At 44.4% G+C, this 18157-nt stretch overlaps 1 long non-coding RNA gene across 12 annotated transcripts in view; it reads left to right on the top strand.

Annotated features, from left to right (window-relative positions):
* The window catches only part of LOC106098006 (hemicentin-1), a 68518-nt gene that overhangs the window by 6954 nt on the left and 43407 nt on the right, over positions 1-18157 (top strand). For 10 of the 12 annotated variants that reach the window (XR_003219655.1, XR_003219657.1, XR_003219654.1 and 7 more), the window contains 2 exons: positions 26-280; positions 404-658. The exons of the other annotated variants lie outside the window; for them this stretch is intronic. This is a non-coding gene — a long non-coding RNA (hemicentin-1). The remainder of the gene's footprint in view (positions 1-25; positions 281-403; positions 659-18157) is intronic. 12 annotated transcript variants of the gene reach the window in all.

The raw sequence follows: 18157 nt of genomic DNA, 5'->3' as shown, positions 1-18157 counted from the left end.
AAACCCTGTTTTTTTTCTTCTTCAGATGCTCCGGAAAAAAACACAAAGAAAAGTACTCAAGACATTTTTCTGGTTGAGGGCACTAACATCACCTTGAGCTGTGAAGCTGTTGGAAACCCTCCTCCTGTGTATAACTGGACTTGCGATGGGAAAAATATGTTGGAGAACACAAACAGTCTCAATATCACCCGAGTAAAGCACAACGCAACTTGCACCTGCACAGCTACCAATTATCTGGGAAACATAACCCACACAATCAATGTTCATGTGAAAAAAAGAGGTATTCATCTTTGTTTACTATATATCTAATATTTTGTAGCTCATTTAGACAATAGTGATGCCATCTTTTTAATTTTACACTAAATTAATTCTAACTCTAAATATATTTGCTTGTGAATGGCAGGTTGCCCACTAACACTGACACCTTCTGAAACTGTGGTGACATTTGGAGATCCAGTTTCAATCAACTGCAGCACATCAGCCACAGATGTTCAAGGAATGGGCTGGGAGGCTCCATTTGGAGGAACAGGATTTGAACGTCCTCCTGTTGTCACTTGGAGGGTTGAAAAACTAGAAGAGTGGACTCCAAGTCCTTTCTGCTATGCTACCTTGGTTGATGGATCCCAGTGTACTGTTAGTCCAGTCATCACTGTTTATAGTAAGTACATTTGAAAACTGTGTTACGGTATCATCCAGTGCACGAACAGACAATGTAAAAAAATATATATTATTAAATGAATTATTAATTAGTAAGACAATAATTTAACTTTCAGCAAGAAGGTCCTGTTGTTCAATCCACCAGCTGGCTGGGACTCTTCTGTGCAGAGTTTTCAATTTTTCTCTGTGTTTGTTTGGACCCACAGACTATACAAAGACATCAGTTTTGAATGATTTCAGGTTTCTAAGTTGTCTATAGGAGTGAAATATTGTTTCTTTTAGGACCACACGGACCAAAATTTCCTGCCATTTCTCAAACAAACAATGTTTCAGCCCACTGTGAGTAAAAGTGCTGCTGTTTACAGAGTATTTCTTGGATTTTTTTTCAAATTGTAACTCAGATTAAACAATGTCAAAACCAGTGTAGGTATGCACCATATAACGATTCCAGTCAATAACAGACCTGTGTTTGTTTCTTCAGATGCTCCTGAGCTAATCCTTGAAAGTAGCACTGAAGACATTTTTCCACATGGGGGTACTGATATCACCTTGAGCTGTGAAGTTGAGGGCAACCCTCCTCCTGTGTATAACTGGATTTGTGATGGGGAAAATATGTTGGAGAACACAAACAATCTCAATATCACTCGAGTCAATCGCAATAAAACCTGCACCTGCACAGCTACCAATTATCTGGGAAACATATCTAAAACAATCAATGTTCATGTCACACCAAGAGGTACACATCTTTTATTATTATTTAGTTGTTATTTATTTTTTAAATTTATTTGATCTCTAATGTTCTTGGTGTTATTAGAGGATATGGCTGGCTTATTTTGTGATTTGAAAACAAATCATATCTAACTGAAGATATTGTGAATGGCAGGTTGTCCTCTAACTCTGGCACCATCTGAAATGGTTGTGAGATTTGAAGATCCAGTTTCAATCAAATGCAGCACATCAGCCACAGATGTTGCTGAAATGGCCTGGATGACTCCTGCTGGAGACAAAGAATTTAAACCTGGTTCTGATGTCACTTGGATGGTTAAAAACCTGAAATGGTGGACTCCAAGTCCTTTCTGCAGCATCACTCTAAATGACGATTTTCGGTGTTCTGTGAGCCCAGTCATCATTGTTTATAGTAAGTACATCTGTCAAGACTGCATTATTGTACTAGAAATTAAGATGATGTAAAATATTTTTATTTATTTATTGTTGTATAACAAAGGAATAATTTCAGTTTGCTGAAACTGCCACTTTGAAGATGATGTTGTCGAGTAACCTGCTGTAGCTCTGATCCAAATGTTGAACTGTGAAGAAGACTCTGTTAGTGGCAACAAAAACCCAACCTTTTAATATCAATGCATTTATGCATTCATTCTTCTCATATTGATGTTAACAAGCACATCCATTTGTCATATGTTCTAAATGTAATATTTTACTTTGCTTCATTTGCAGAAACCCCAGAGACCGTGTCAATCTCTGAATTGAATCATGGTCTGATGTTGAAGCACAAAGAGGACAAGAAGTACACCAAGACACAATACAAACTGCAGTGTGACATCATCAATGTTGCTCCTGTTCAGTATCTCACTATTACTTGGTATAAAAACAATAAAATCATCAAGACACAGTCCTTCAATGACACAACCAAAACGCCAGTAAACGAGTCCTCTATTCTGAGAGTCGACATCAGCAGAGAAGAAAACGTCGTTGTGTTCAGATGTGAGGCCAGGCTGGACTTTGGACCACATGGACCAAAACTTCCTGCTATTTCTCAAACACGCAGAGTTTCAGCCCACTGTGAGTAAACATCCTGCTGTTTACACAAAAACTGAATATTTCTTGGATTTTTTCCTTTCTAAACTGAATTTAACAATGCGAAAATAAGGCATGCAACATGTAATTATTTAAATGAATAACAAACATCTTTTTGTCTCTTCAGATGCTCCAGAGGTAAACACAAAAGATAGTACTCATGACTATCTACTTGAAGGTTCTAATATCACATTGAGCTGTGAAGCTGAGGGAAACCCTCCTTCTGTCTATAACTGGACTTGTGATGGGGAGAATATGTTGGAGAACACAAACAATCTCAATATAACTCGAGTAAATCGCACTAAAACCTGCACCTGCACAGCTGCCAATTATCTGGGAAGCGTAACCAAGACAATTCATGTTCATGTTGAACCAACAGGTACACGTCCTTGTTTATTTCATGCCTAATATTGCTGTGGGATATTTAGAGGACACTGTTAAGTAAAGAGAAGTGTTAACTGATGTTTAAGTTGATCAATGTATTTTATGAAGTTTTGAGAAGTAAACTTTGGTTTTATTTTTTATTTTTATCTTACAGGTAAAACCAATAAAATCACTTTTACAGTCATTTGGGCTTTGCCATTTATAGTGGCCATCATCATCTTCATCTTCATTGTGTTCTACTGTCGCAAACAGTGGAAAAAACATGGACATTATAGTTTTGTTTCTGACAAAGATATCCCTTTGAATATTACACAAACTAATGGAAACAATTAAGATATTTGCTGCTTTCTGTAAACTGAAGCAAAAACTTAATTTTATGTGCAACCTAATTATTTTTTTCATTAAAAAAAGAAGTTCTACACCAATTTCATACCCTTGTATGAAAAATTCCTAGCTTCACATTCCTGGAAATGTGGGCCCACCCACTTCACCAATGGATCCATGCTGATGGGCTTTTTAAAAATTTTATTTTCTATTACTTCTATTACTTTTCTATTAATTAAATAAATATTTTAAAAAATAAAATGATGTCATGTGTTTTCCTTTCTTAAAAAACAAGTAATCAAAAGATATTATCGCAAGCAAAGTCTGACTACAGAGGCAGTTTCACATTGACCAATACCTGTTAAATCTGAAATATCATGTAACGGTTCAGAGATTTCTCAGGCAGCGGAGAATAAAACTTATAAACTTAACACATAATGTAAGGAAATTTGAGTTTAATAATTTTTTTGTTATAACAATGGTTTTTTTTTTGCAATAAATCTTACACTGTTAGAAAAAAACATACATAGAGACAAGAGCCTGGCACCGCCTCCTTATCCTGGTCACCAGCTTTTCACACACTGCTATTGGATCTTATCCCATTATTCAAACAGCATTTGTTTCAAGTTGCAAGTCGGTGGTTGTGCTGCTCACTCTGGCACAAACAGAATGTCCAAGCTGATCTCCCAAATGTTCATTGAGGTTGAGGTCAGGACTGCAGACAGACAAAATGAGCTTCCTTTGTAGACAGGCTGGGGTCAGTCTTAGAGATAGGATGAGAAGAGGTGTTAGGATAGACCCAGACCCCCATGGAGAGATTATATGTCTCATCTGGCCAGTTCCCAAGAGGGGAACTGCTGTACTGCGTGAGAAAGTTAAGTGTCAGAGGTACGTGATGGTGATGAGTATGTCATGCAGGATTCTCCATAATCTATGATACTCACAACCTGTAGTGAGCAGGTGGACAATAATATGGAGAGGTGTCGAAAAACTGTGGAGAAAAGAGGAATTAAAGTCAGCACGATACATGTGTGTAAATGAGAAGGAGACATGCGTAACAATGAAGCTGCAAGGAGTAAAGATAGTGAAGGTAGATGTGCTTAAATACCTGGTAATATTGGGTCAATCTCCCAAAGCAATGGACATTGTACAAGTAAGATTAATAAGAGAGTGCAGGTGTAGAGAGAATAAAACAAACTTCATCTGTGTCTCTGTGTTTAATAAAAACATTAACCCAGTCTGTGAACTGTGAATATCTGGATGATGACTAGAAAGAGCTAATGTCACGGCAGCGATGGCAGACGTGTGGTGTGTGAGAATTAGGACCCAAGATGCAGGCACGGCTTAAGATGTGCGTGAGCTTTGAGACAAGGGGAAGCAAAACTAGGCACACTAACATAGGACATGGCACTGTCAAAATAAAACAGGAAATGATATGAACACAGAGACACAATACTAACACAGTACAGAGGGAACACAGAAACCAAAACCTCAGAATTAGAAAATCTTAATCAGAATTAAATCAAAACAAAAGATAACAATCAAACAGAGTCCAAAACAAACAAACAAAAAGTCCAAAGGCACTGGAACCAGGAAAATAGTTCAAAACACAGTCCAAAAGTTCAAGAGGCCGACCAGGAGGTTGATGGCACAGGTGTCCATGGCAGAACAGTTCAGGAGGCCGACCCGATGGACGGAAGCACAGGAGCCCAGGGAGAAAAAGTTCAGGAGGTCGACCAGAAGGCTGACGGCTCAATAGTCCAACACAGGGTAACTCAGGGGCCCGACCATGCTGAAGGCAGTGGTCGGGCCTCAGGCACAGCAAGCGAAGCTAATTAGGAAGGCAGGACCAGACGGTGATGGTGCTGCAGGCGACGGCGTGGAGGGCGCAGGTGGTGACGCTGCAGGCGACAGCGTGGTAGCCGCAGGTGGTGACGCTGCAGGCGACAGCGTGGTAGCCGCAGGTGGTGACGCTGCAGGCGACAGCGTGGTAGCCGCAGGTGGTGACGCTGCAAGCTGCAGGATGGTTCCTGATCCTCCAGCGGAGACAGAAGGCTGGATAGGCCCCTCGGACCCTCCAGCGGAGACAGACAAAACCAGCAGGCACAACGTCCTGTGGCAGACACAGAGGTGACTGGAGCTGTGCAGGGCACTGGCTCTGCCCAGGCAGCGATAACACGGTGCAGTCCTCAATCGGCTTCTTAGCCTCCAGGGGTCCAGAATCAGGGCTTAAACCCAGCCTCTGGGGCGGCCCTGGAGAGAGTCACTGTCTCTAAAGTGGAGAGTTCTTGAGAAACACCTAAGGTTAGAGCAAGACTTTCTCCCTGGATAGAATGAAAGGGTGAGGACGGTGGCAGAATGGGTGGCTGAGCTACGGACTGAATAGCAGACTCAAATTGCAACAGGAGACTGAGCTACGGGCGACTGAACAGGAGACTGAGCTATGGGCGACTGAACAGGAAACTGAGCTACGGGCGACTGAGCTACCGGCTGGGCAGCTGACTGAGCCACAGGCTGGAGTGGTGGTTGTGGTGAAAGAGAGGCTGGAACACTGACAGGCAGAGGAGCAGGCTCAAGGAAAACGGTTTGTGTAAAACTGGTTCCATGCATTGAACCAGCAGGGGAGAAACAGTTAGAATTCTCAGTCTTTAAATTAACAGTCCTGGTTATTATAACTCTGGACTTAGAAGGAGCAGAGTAAATACAGCCATTAGAGTCCTTAGAGCAAGAGTTAACAGTCTAAGGAGTAACAGACACGGAGTTAACTGATCCTGAATTGTTACAGTTAATACGTTCTGGCTTGGAAGGAGCGGAATGAACCCTGTCTTTTTAATTCAATGTAGCCACAGAAAAGGCATTATTAGTAATTTCAGTCACAGGTGAAGCAAGAACACTGCCGTTATCTTCATTCGCCACACAAAAAACAGCCTCAGAACAAACGATGTCGGAATAAGTAGAAAAAGTGTCTCTTTACGAAGTCCGGCTGTGGAGTAACATGCCGGTGGTGTGACCTTCGCTTCTTCTTCAGAGAATCCTTTGACTAGCCGGACAGAAAATCCTCCACCGGACTGGGCAGCTGAGTGGTATTGGCAGGGTGAAGCTGTAGTTCTCTGAGGAGGAAATCCTGTGCAAGTGGGTGAAGTGAGCTGAGCAGCCAGGGGAGACCGGAAACTAATCGCTGTAGCCGGCTTGCTACAGTGTAGCGAAATTCTCTCCCCTCGTGCTCCAGCCACAGGCTAATTAGCAGCTCCATGGAGTAGGTAACGTCATCCTGGAGCTCCTCGGACGGGCCGAATGCCGCTGGGTCCATCTTGGCTGGTTCATACTGTCAAGGCTGCATTGGCAGACGTATGGTGTGTGAGAATTAGGACCCAAGACGCAGGCACGGCTTAAGATGGGAGTGAGCTTTATTTAAATGGTGGAAATACAAACAGAAGTGGCGATGGAATGAGCAGAATCTAAAGATAACCTAAACTGGAAAAAACTAACAAAACTAACCTGAAACCTTAAACAGAGACGCAGGGAGACATGGGGAAATAACAAAGACAAACCAGCAACAAGCAGGAGAAAACACAGGGCTCATATATACAAAGGATTAATCAGGGAATGAGAAACAGGAGGGAGACACAGCTGGGATTAATTGGACAAAACAAGACAAGGGGAAGCAAAACTAGACACACTAACATAGGACATGACACTGTCAAAATAAAACAGGAAATGACATGGACACAGACACAATACTAACACAGTACAGCGGGAACACAGAACCCAAAACCTCAGAATTAGAAAATCTTAATCAGAATTAAATCGAAACAAAAGATAATAACAATCAAAACAAAACCCCTGAGTCCACAGACTCAGGACCATGACAGCTAAGCTGACAGAATTTATGACAGAATTTGTATTTTTCAGTAAAATGACAACCTTTCTATCTGATGTGGAAATATAGAAGAAAAAAAACATTGTGTGATGCAACACAGTGAAAAACCGCACAAAAAAATAGAAGGGGAAGCTGGTGCTACTTCACGGGGATCTGGTTGTACATGTGGTTTTGCATTTCGGGCTTTACAGTTTCCTGTACACATGGGGGCTGAATTTCCTCTATACATCTGCCTGTACAACTATCAGCAGGTCGTCAAAGTGTCAACATGAGTAGGTCCTACTATTGACCTGATATTCATCTAACCCAGGTCCTGAAGCTGAGCATCCTCTGGATAATTCTGAGACATCTCACCTTTTCCATCCACCTCATTCCTTCTGCATGTTGCGCAAGCATGCTCATCAAGATGCTGAGTTTCCTTGTGCTCATCTTTTCACTCTGCGGTGAGTGATGATGATGCTCTACAATTAACATGTGTTCTTGTAGGAAAAAAGTTAATTTGGTTTCTCGCGGGCAATACTGCTATTAGTGATGGTAACTGCATATTTTATGAATACTTCCCTTTTAATAAGATATTAATGGAAGTCAAAAGGTTCATCAGTGTAACCTCTGAGTTTTAACAAAAGTAAAATAAAGCACATTTCAAGTGTTATTTTTATTTCTGCAAGAACTCTGTGTTCATGGAAAAAGATGTATATTTCATTCAGTTGTTAAGAATAAAAATTTAAACCTTCTTAGTTCACTTTTAGTTACTCACAGGCATTACTTTTGATATCTGCTACTAATGAATGTCAAAAGGATCATCAGTGTAGCCTTTGAAGTTTGACAGAATAAAATAAAGTACATTTCAAGTGGGAGAGGTAAGTGTTACATGTGGTACAAACTTCCGTTGTCAGCTAGCTGTCAGAGCGGGTGTGGTATTAACTTTACAGTCACATGAAAAAGAAAGTTTTCACATGACTTTATACAGCCTTGTGAAAAACTGATTACACTCGATAGTTCAGTAGTTTTTAAAACAACTTTTAGCAGCAATGGCTTGCCGGTTATCATTTTCTGTACGACTTTATCACTTTCTGACATTGTTATGGGGTGATTTTTTCCCTCTTGTCTTTGTAATATTCATTGAGCCTTGTGGGCACTAGTTTATGAACAGTCTCACCACAGCACTGTAATTGCATTGCGCTCTCAACCCACACCTTGATTCTTTTCTTTTTCACTCATTCTGTTGTGTATGTGCCGGTGTTCTAGTGAATTGTCCTGTTGCATAACCAATTTCTAAATTGCAAAGTCATGAACTTTAACATTTAACATGCCAGTTGAGTCTGACATGTAGCTCTTTTATTTGTTGGATTTTATCTAAGCATTGTACACTCTGACTTTGGGATGAATTTGTTTAAACGGAATGCTAGTTACCCTATTAAACCCTATAGAAGCAGTAAGGGCGTACTTAGCTTTTCACAGCACTGCATAGCTTAATAGCTCTGGTGTGGTTCCTCCTTTTACTCTATTTTTCAGTGCATCTTATTAATAATTATTTATACTTTTATAATTAATAAAGATATTCATTTAATTCCATATTTTGTTGGTAAAAGACAGTTTTATAGTTTTGCTACTTTAAAATATAATCCTTTTTTTGGGGGACTTCAGAGCTATCAATGACTCCCTGAAGTCTAGAACCCATGGATGTCACCAAATGCCATTTTTACTCCCTTAAGATGCTGTACTAGACGTTATTGCAGGTGCCTTTTGTTGCTGCTTGTCTGTGGGTCTCTCTGCCTCAAGGTTTGTCTTCAGCAGTGTTGGTCAAGTTACTTGAAAAAAGTAATCAGTAACTAATTACTGATTACTTCCCCCCCAAAAGTAATCCCATTACTTTACTGATTACTTATTTTCAAAAGTAATTAATTACTTAGTCACTTAGTTACTTAGCTACTTTTTAAAAACACAATTTACAACCTGAATAGGTGATAAAGCGATAAATAAATAAAGTCAAAGACTAGTTGCTCTATTTTCACCTGGAAAGCAGGACTGGGGTAGGTGGAGGTTTACCCTGGTGCAGGTGTGCCGCAGCGGTCAGTTGAAGACTCCGCGAGTTTCTCTGTGAATTTCCCATTACAGTCGTAGCGCACTCGGTGCTTGCTTGGAAGTTTAGGGGGGTTTTTTCGCTGTAAAAAGAAGTTTTCTTCCCACGCACAACGGACACTAATGTTTTTGTCACTTTTTATGGAATCAAACTCAAAATAAGGTCAGTACTTCCACGCTTTAAACGCTGCATGCTCATACTCTCTCCCGCACTCGATATATTATCCATTGTTGATCTGCAGACAGCTGTTGTCACGAACGTCGCACTCGCTTACGTCACTGTCATGAGACATTCTCGCAAAAAACTCACGGTTTTAGTAACGCAGCGTTCCTACGGGAAAGTAACGGTAATCTAATTACCGTTTTTGCAATGGTAATCTCTTACATTACTCGTTACTTGAAAAAAGTAATCGGATTACAGTAATGCGTTACAAGTAACGCGTTACTGCTCATCTCTGGTCTTCAGCAATTGAAAAGCATGCGCCACTGAGCTGAGTCAGTAAAAATGGGTTTAATTTTAATACAAAATAAAAGTAAACGTGTAACAGCGGCACCCAAAAACAATTAAAAGCTTTACTTTATTAAATACGGTAAAATTGTATGATTGCCCGTGAGACAGGATAAGCGCTGCGGGGGACCTGTTAAAAAACAAATCAACATATCACACACGCAAAAAGGGACGGCAACTCACACTGGGGGGAGATGGAGAGATGGAGAGATAGAGAGATAGATAGAGAGATGGAGAGATAGAGAGAGAGATAGAGAGAGATAAAAAAAAAGGGTAAAACACTAAAAGACAATCAATATCTGCGGTGCCTACTGATACAGAAAAATAAAACAAATAAACCAAACAAAATCAACAGCCGCAGCCGTCACAATCTGTCGGATTACACCAGGTTAAAACAAATTAAAATACACCGCTGTATCGGGTCCTTTGCCCGCAGCCAGAAATCCACTCGGCAAAGCAGCAGCTCGGTACTCTGCAAATAAAAGCAGGAGATGACTCACATTGGACAGTAAAACGCAGCAGGAGTATCCCTCCCCCCCTCGCTTCAGCAGTAATGATACTTGTAACAAATGTAGCATATTTGAAGCTCTGGAGGCCAGGATTACTGAATTGGAGAGTCTGCTTCGCACCCTTCATTCACCCGTAGCTAGCCAGGCCCCTGTAGCTGGTGCAGCCGAAGATAGCATAGGCCCTGCTAGCTGTTCCCCGGCAGACCCCAAGCAGCTGGGGAAAGAGGGCGGCTGGGTGACGGTGAGGAGGAAGCATAATCCTAAACAGAAGCCCCAGGTACACCGCCAACCTGTTCACGTGTCTAACCGTTTTTCCCCACTCGGCGACACACCCGCCGGGGTCAAACTCTGGTAATTGGTGATTCTGTTCTCAGACATGTGAAGTTAGAGACACTGGCAACCATAGTCAATTGTCTTCCAGGGGCCAGAGCAGGCGACATTGAGGGAAATTTAAAACTGCTGGCTAAGGGTAAACGTAAATTCAGTAAAGTCATAATTCACGTCGGCAGTAATGACACCCGGTTACGCCAATCGGAGGTCACTAAAATCAATATTGAATCGGTGTGTAACTTTGCCAAAAGAATGTCGGACTCTGTAGTTCTCTTTCAAACATTCGTTTCGGTGTCTCACTATGGGGAATGCTCTCTCAGCGTTGTCCTCAGAAGCCTCTATATCATTACTCCAGCCAGCATTGGCTGGCTGTCGCGAGCGCAGAAATTTTATAGGCTGCGTCACACCCTTTTATAGGGTGTGACACAGTGTCACCCGTCATTCAATTTCCTCTTCTCGCTTCTTAGAAACCTCATCTCTCCCGACTGTGAACGTGAGTGCTAGCTTAACTGTCCACGCGAGCAAGCTAACACCTTGGTCACCGGGCGCTAGCACGGTTCGTGTTTCGAGTCACCTGCTCTTCACCACAGAGCCAGGTCGGAGAGTGTGTTAGCTGCCACCACACACCTAGCACAACAGCTAGCTGACCACGCTAACTGTCTTTGCTACACAAGGTCACCAAGCCAAGTAGCACAAGCGCTAGCCACCACACTAGCTAGATCATACTAGCTCACCATAGCTACCCGACCGAGAAAAGAAAAGGGAAAAACATCAGTGTTAGCCGTCCAGCCATTCCAAGCTAGCTACACCAAGCTTCCTTAATATGGCAGACTGCAAACCGCTTCCCAGAATTTGCCCCTGCGGTTGCAAAATCTCAGGTTCAGATACACATGACGCGTGTGTGATGTGCCTCGGGCTGCAACACGCCCAAGCGGCTATTTCCACACCGGGTTCATGCGAACACTGCGCTCGCTTCACCCTAAAAAGCCTTCGCAGAAGGCTAGCCCGCCAGGCTAGCCTGTCGAAGAAGGACCCAATGCTGTCTCCAATCGGCCCACCCATGGAGCACATTGAGTCCGCCACACCAGGCACCAGCTGGGGCGACGAGATGGATATCGTCCTCCCGCTGGTGGATGATGCCGAGGTCAGCTGCGAAGCTATGTTGTCTGATTCCCTCGAGGCTAATGACGAGCTACTCAGCGAATCCTCCGAGGGAGCGTCGGAACATCTCGTCTCGGACGAGGATGACGACGTTTTCTTTGCCCCCTCTGGTCGGAATTCTGCGACACAAGGGGCCGATTGTGATAACCTCGGCACACAGTCCTGCGGCATGCAGCTATTTGACGTTGCAAAACGGGCAGCTGAAAAGCTGGCAATCCCATGGCCCGCGGTGACAACGGAGACCTCCACCTCACGATACGAGGGTAAAAGGCTCCCCAAAGCAAAGCCATGAATCCAGCTCACCTGATTCATCACTGAGCCCAACCGTCACTGGCATCTGATAGTGTGGCACTGCATATTCTTCTCTTAGTGTCACTATTTTCAATCTGCTAATTACAGTTCTTGGACATGAAGTAGACTGTGTCTATAACAAGTCAATACCGCTGTAAATGTGGCCAATTATCAATCAACATTCAAGAACAAAATGATAGCTTTTATCTTATGCATGTTTAAGTCAACCACTTACCCAGAGGGTTCTCAATCCCAGAAGATTTCTTCTCCTCATTTAATAATGTCTGTCATCCGTCCATGCCCTGGTGACTGGGCTATCCAGAGCTGTATCATTTTGAAATATACATACAACAAGCCAAACCATACCTTGGTCACACCAACCCTTCTCCACCCTCAGGATGTCCAACGCCATCCTTCTGTGGTTCGCTAAATTATGTTTATCTAGAATTCCACTCTGTCTCTAAATTTTGGAGAATTTTATGCTTGTTGTCAAGATTTGAATAATCTTTAGTTGTTAAGTTCTCCCAATTCTTCCGGTCTTTGGGCTAAAGGAAGGACAATGCTCGGTGTATAAATGCTCGATCGACCATTATTTTATTCCATACAATTCAACACTTTTAAGCATAAACGTAAAAGCCTAAACGTCCACATTCTTTCTCTCACACGGTACTGCCGCTTTTCCACGAATGCATGGACGAGGTCACACGCTGCTGGGCAAAGCCATTTTCGTCACCCAACCCCGTGCAGGGAGCGGCGGCATTTGACTGCGCTGGAATGAAGGAGAAGGGCATCTACCAAATTCCCACAGTGAAGAATCTGGTGGCTTCTCATCTCCACCCAAACCAGAAACTTTCCATGTCATCTGGTCCGTCCCTGCCCTCCAAGGCCGAACGCCTGCAGTCCTCCCTGGCTGACAAGACGTATTGAACGCCTCATCGCTCCTGCTAGCCTACTCGGCGGAGCTCCAGGACCAGACTGCTGCGAACCCAGATGCTAGCGAGCTGTGGGAAGAGCTGGGCGTCGTTACGGACCAGTGTCTCCACCTCACTAGAGCAGCAGTACAAGCGGCGGGCAGAGCTCTCAGCATCATCGTCCTACAGGAGAGGGCAAGATGGCTCAACTTGTCGGGGCTTTCGGACAGAGAAAAACGTGATATTCTGGATGAAAGCATCGACCCTGCTGGCCTTTTCGGGACTGCCGTTGCCACCATGCAAAGACGGTGCGAGGAGAAAAAGAAAGAGGGAGAGGCCCTGCAGCTGTTTTCTCCCTACGAAGACCCAGGATGCGCCCCCGCCTCCACCCAGTCGCTGCACGTTCGCTCAGGTCACCAGCCGTCCAGCCGGCGTGCCGACATTTAAAATCCCTCGCTGCCCAGCCCCGCAGGTCGCGGCCCAGGGTCCCCTAGGTTCGCAGAACCCTAAGACCCACTGGCCCAGGAAACATGCCCCACCTGCTGCCGCTCAGGGTGCCCCACCACCAGCCAAGCAGTCGGACCGCAAGAAGAAGCTGGCTGCCTAACATCACCCACGGGGAGATCGGAGCCGGATCAGCCCGGGCTCCAAGTTCACTCCAGGGCTCAGTTCCGGAGCCTGTTCGGAGAAGTGTGTTCTGCCTCCACCTTTCAGCGCCTGGGACTCGAGTTGGATCCCACAGAGCGCATTTCAACAAAGAGACGACGAGACACTGTTCAGCTGAATCAAGTATGTCATAGTCTCACAAAAACACACTGTTTATTAAAAACTCACCCGCTGCATCCAGGCATGTTGCGAAGGGCACGGGAAAAATGTGTGAAAAACACAGAAAGTATTTTAAAAAACATAATGCCCCCACACACCCAGACACCACCGGGGTTGGTTCCCTCAGTGGTGTCCGGCCCCATGAGCGCTGGTCAAGCGCGCGCCGCCCGTGCATGCGCAGTCGGGTCTGGCCTGCAGGACCAGTTTCCGCCACAAGAGGGAGCCAAAGCTCCATCTACTGTGGAGTGCCTGTCTTTGGGGCCGCTGTCAGCAAGAATAGAGAGATGGCGAACTCTCGCCGCGCCAGAATGGGTTGTGAGGACATTAGAGCGAGGCTATCATTTGCAATTCGCAACCACCCCTCCCAGATTTCACAGAGTGATTTTCTCTCTTGTAAAAGGCGAATCAGTCAGGATCCTGCAAGAAGAAATAACTACCTTGCTATCAAAGGGAGCAGTGCGAGAAATACCCCAGGAGCAGAGCCAATGCGGCTTTTACTCGAAGTATTTTCCGTGCCCAAGAAGGGAGGGGGACTGCGTCCGATACTTGACCTACGGGCTCTGAATCAGCATCTGAGGTCATACAAATTCAGAATGTTGACGACCTCCACTCTACTGCATGTCGTGCGCCCAGGCGATTGGTTTACATCAATAGACCTGAAGGACGCATATTTTCACATCCCTATTTATCCGCCTCACAGAAAATTCCTGCGCTTTGCATTTCAGGGCAGAATGTACGAGTACCAGGTCCTGCCGTTTGGTCTCTCACTGAGCCCTCGGGTATTTGTGAAGTGCACAGAGGCAGCCATAGCCCCACTGAAGAGGCGGGGCATCCGCATAGCAACGTACATAGACGATTGGCTGCTGCTATCAGAGTCAGAAATAATGGGAAGAGAGCACACCAGGTTGACAGTGGATCATCTGATGGCTCTGGGTTTCACCATAAACTACGAAAAGAGTGTCCTGCAGCCAGCTCAGGCCATCTCTTTCATAGGAATAGCTCTAAACTCCGCCTCATACAGAGCGTGTCTCTCTGTGGACAGAGTAAAAAAAATGCTATCACATGCCGGCATTTTTCAGGTGGGAAGATATCTCCCATTCAGAAAATGCCTGCAGATGCTGGGATTAATGGCGTCTTCACTGGCGGTCATTCCACTAAGCAGACTGCATATGAGGGAATTTCAGCGATGGGTTGCATCCAATGTTCCCTCTAATTTTTCATGTGTCTGAGCGAACACACAAACCCCCTGAGCGTCCCTTGGACCACTGTGAGCGACATCAGACGTGTGCACTGTGGTCACGCCAGCATCTAATCCATCCAAGTTACATGGTTTATTAAAATAATCAAATTACAGCATTTACATTTATGTTAGACTACTTTTAATTAACTGCTTTAGCCCACTTACAATGAAAATTTAAAAAATCCTGTTCATGACCTGCGTAGTATGTTAACACTATTGGAAGTAAAAATAACTTGAACTCCAATTTTGAAAACACAACTTTCTTTCTTTCTTTCTTTTTCTTTCATAAAGCTCTGACTTGTATTATGAGTCTGTGGTCTGGGAGAGTCTGTAACTCTCTGTCTGCAAAATACAGTATATAATGACCAATGTTGGGCAATTAATTATATAGTTACTACTTCAAAAAAGTAACTCAGTTTGGCAAACAACAAAGTTTTTTGCAGCTATTTATTTTTTTTAATGCAGCCAAGGTGTTTTTAAATAAACATTTCAAACTATTTACAGAACAATCAGCTGTTGTGCATCAAATCTGATGCCACACAAATTATTTGTGCCACTCCAAAAAATAATTTCTGTCCACTATGAGATAAAGGAGAACAATAGCCTGATACCTGCAGGCCTGACAACAGGAGATGTATCACTGCTGTAACACCTGTAACATTCAGCAGCCGCCTCATTGTTCTGACACACACAACAAAACTATTGACTACACTACTCACTAACTACACACTAACTACACACTAACTACACAAGATTTGCGCTAAACGTCTCAAATCTCTCACATCTCAGAACACCGCCGTCACTCCTAAAACTTCCCCCCGTTTCTTAACAACTAGATGCCACGTTGCCATATCATTTTTTGATTGGTCGACACGGTACTTTTTTCGACCAATAGGAAAGGGTGGGGGGGGGTTTGGTTTTGTTTTTGCTCACAGGCGGAGAGTGCTTTCGAGCGTTTTCCTTATAAAACGCCGTTTTTACCGTTTCTTCCCGCAGTAAATATAAACAACGATAGTATTCAGGAAGAAAACCAAACATTGCAGATATTTTTATCATAACTCTGGTTTTACGTGGCCTATCAACACAATTTAAAAACTGGTATAAAGTCCACACTTTTTCCGTCAGTTGTTCCGTCTGTCCTGCTCACGTCTCCAATGGTTGTACACGTTGTCATTAACGTGGCTTCACTGCACATCAGCCACGCCGCTTTGCTAGCTAAAACACCGGTGTCGGCACATAAGGACGCTGTCAAAGCCTGTCAACGACGTTGATTGGCTGCGTATATACGAATGTGAATCGCATTATTGGCTGGACTATAGGATAAGGTGGCATCGTTCTAATCCCATACAGGAGCAGCCAGTCACTTACTGACTAACACTGCAAAACAGAATTGTTAAAGTTTTAATTTTAATTTCAATTCAGGTTAGATTTTTTTTGTGAGCAACGCAGATTTTCTGTGCGCAGAGACCGTGCCACCAGTGCGCAATTGCGCACGTGCGCAGCTTAGAGGGAACATTGGTTGCATCACTGAGTGAATCGAAAGCGCCATACCCACCGCCATATCAGAGTGACAGCAGACTGCGCTGCAGCACTCCACTGTTGGAGAAATCCCACATTTTTCACTCAGGGGGTGTCACTGGGGGCTGTCACAGCCAGAAAGGTGGAAACCACGGATGCGAGTCTCACGGGCTGGGGTGCCACTCACGAGGGCAGAGCAGTGAGCGGCAGCTGGGACTCACGACAGAGGGGTGCTCACATAAACTGGCTAGAATTGCTAGCAGCATTTCTAGCACTGAGACACTTCCTTCCCCTGTTGAGAAACCACCATGTTCTGATCAGAACAGACAACACCACTGTTGTGGCGTACATCAACAGACAGGGCGGGTTACGGTCCCGTCCTTTGCACATGCTGGCTCGCAGACTGATCATGTGGAGCAGCATCAATCTGTTGTCACTGAGAGCTACTCACATTCCAGGAGCTCTGAACTTGGGAGCAGACTTAACCTCCTAGGACCTGCCGTCCACATATGTGGACATCACATTTTTGGTTATTTTGACCAAAATACTCAATTTTGCTCTACATGGGCCTGATATGCACTTACGAGGACATTATACTGCTACTGTTCTATCAAAATTTTAAATGAATATCCTCATTTGTGGCTCTCATTTTTCTTAAAAACAAAAATAAGGTAAAAAAAAAAAATCTGGAAATTCTTTGTTTTTACATTCATTGGGCCCCAATATGCCCAAATATCAAAGAGAAATTAAAAATGCATGTCATGGAAGAGTTCGGGTCTTAGGAGGTTAATGTCCAGGGGAAACCCGCAGTACGGGGACTGGACCCTGCACCCACATGTGGTGACCCAAATCTGGACCCGCTTTGGCCACCCACAGGTCGATCTGTTTGCCTCGAGGGAGAACGCTCAGTGTCAACTGTATTTCTCCCTGAAGGACCAGGAGGCTCCGCTAGGGGTAGACGCATTAGCTCACAACTGGCCACATGCTCTGCTTTATGCGTTCCCTCCACTGGCCTTAATTTCTCCCACTCTAACCAGAGTGAGAAAGAGAGGGCTAACAGTGATATTGATCGCCCCAAGGTGGACAAGGTCCCATTGATTAGCGGAGATTATGCCCCTCTTGTGGAGCGAACCTTGGCCTCTCCCTCTCCGACGAGACCTAGTCTCCCAAGCCAGGGGGGAGATTTTTCACCCTCACCCCGAGCGCCTCGCCCTGTGGGCTTGGCCCGTGAGAGGTTGAATCTGAGTACGGCAGGACTCCCCCAGGGTGTTATAGCCACTATTGAGAGTGCTAGAGCCCCCTCCACAACATCATTGTATGAGAACAAGTGGAGGGTATTTGAGGAATGGTGTGGAAAGTCTCACACTCTCTCCTTTCAGTGCTCTGTGAAAACAATTCTCTCCTTTCTCCAAGAACTGTTAGATAAAGGAAAGGCCTTTTCCACGATTAAAGTATATCTAGCAGCCATTTCAGCCTGCCATGTGGGCTTCGTGGATGGCCCAGTGAGCCATCACCCGCTCGTCTGCCGTTTCATGAAAGGGGCACTACGGCTCCACCCGGTGTCTAAACCTCTCGTTCCCACGTGGGATTTATCCCTGGTGCTGGGGGCAGTTTCACAGCCACCATTTGAACCACTAGACCAGGTGGAAATAAAAATCCTGTCTTTGAAGACTGCATTGCTCCTAGCTCTCACATCTGCGAAGCGTGTCAGTGATATTCATG

The sequence above is a fragment of the Oreochromis niloticus genome, linkage group LG4 (genome assembly GCF_001858045.2).
Source record: "Oreochromis niloticus isolate F11D_XX linkage group LG4, O_niloticus_UMD_NMBU, whole genome shotgun sequence".
NCBI classification, from domain to species: domain Eukaryota; kingdom Metazoa; phylum Chordata; class Actinopteri; order Cichliformes; family Cichlidae; genus Oreochromis; species Oreochromis niloticus.
This window is presented reverse-complemented; position numbering and strand designations above follow the sequence as displayed.